The following is a 1,633-nucleotide window of genomic DNA, read 5'->3' on the forward strand; positions in this document are numbered from 1 at the left end:
TTTAAATTCTTTGCTACTGGACAAAAACATAAACAGGCTACAAGGCACAGCACGTGGTAGGTTATCGCTGTGTAATCACACTGCATTCAGACCCAAAATTACCAAACAGGTGGAATAAGTGTAATAAGTAATAAACTCCTGAAGGTTTTGAAATTAAGCACAAAAAGCGAACCAGGAATGCTTCTGCTGGCTTGTCAAAGACTGAAACTTATGAAAGTCATAACGGGATAAAACTGACATAGGTTGTGATGGCTAAATCTCTAAAGGTTAAACCGCAAAGTAGCAAAGTACTTTCTTCAAGGGACACAACATTGCAACAATAACTCTGTGAGCTATGCACAGTCAGACGTCACTACTTATGCAGAAATTCCCTCCGAGGATCCTGATAGCATGCACACTGTGCATCCTAGATCTCAGTTCAGAGAACTGCTATATATTGGCAGAATGCTGAATTTGGAGTAGGGAAGTGATCGTGCCCCTGTACTCGGCACTGGTGAGGCCGCACCTTGAATCCTGTGTTCAGTTTTGGGCCCCTCACTACAAGAAGGACATCGAGGTGCTGGAGCGTTCCCTCCGAGGATCCTGATAGCATGCACACTGTGCATCCTAGATCTCAGTTCAGAGAACTGCTATATATTGGCAGAATGCTGAATTTGGAGTAGGGAAGTGATCGTGCCCCTGTACTCGGCACTGGTGAGGCCGCACCTTGAATCCTGTGTTCAGTTTTGGGCCCCTCACTACAAGAAGGACATCGAGGTGCTGGAGCGTGTCCAGAGAAGGGCAACGAAGCTGGTGAGGGGTCTGGAGCACAAGTCTTATGAGGAGCAGCTGAGGGAACTGGGGTTGTTCAGTCTGGAGAAGAGGAGGCTGAGGGGAGACCTTATCGCTCTCTACAACTACCTGAAAGGGGGTTGTGGCGAGGGGGGTGTTGGTCTCTTCTCCCAGGTAACTAGTGATAGGATGAGAGGAAATGGCCTCAAGTTGTGCCAGGGGAGGTTTAGATTGGATATTAGGAAAAATTTCTTCACTGAGAGAGTGGTCAGGCATTGGCACAGGCTGCCCAGGGAGGTGGGGGAGTCGCCATCTCTGGAAGTGTTCAAAAAACATGTGGACGTGGCACTTTGGGACATGGTTTAGTGGGCATGGTGGTGTTCGGTTGAGGGTTGGACTCAATGATCTTAAAGGTCTTTTTCAACCTTAATGATTCTGTGTGATTCTGTGAATTTGCTGAGAAACCACTCTGAAAATCCAAATATAAGGTACACTGAAAATCCTCATCAAAAATAACACTCTGGGACAAATGTCTTCTGTGGGATGGAAGACAAAGCCAAGTACAATGTGTACACTATAAGAAAATTTTAATTACATTTTCATTTGTTTAAAAACAAACAAAAGGGTGAGAGCTCCTTCCCACAAAGGACTTGTATTTTTAAAAAGTTGTATTTTACTATATCTTGTAAAAGTTTTTACCTGAACTTTCATATTTAATTTGGTTCTACTTAAAAGCATTGTGGTTTTAATTAGATCCTGGCTAGAAGATAAGCATTTACCAGATCAGGTTTAATCTACTGATGGTGAACCTCAAATAATGAGACAGTGAAAACTTTATAAAAAAAGTGTTCAGAAACTGCTG

The sequence above is a fragment of the Phaethon lepturus genome, unplaced genomic scaffold (assembly GCF_000687285.1).
Source record: "Phaethon lepturus isolate BGI_N335 unplaced genomic scaffold, ASM68728v1 scaffold19810, whole genome shotgun sequence".
NCBI classification, from domain to species: domain Eukaryota; kingdom Metazoa; phylum Chordata; class Aves; order Phaethontiformes; family Phaethontidae; genus Phaethon; species Phaethon lepturus.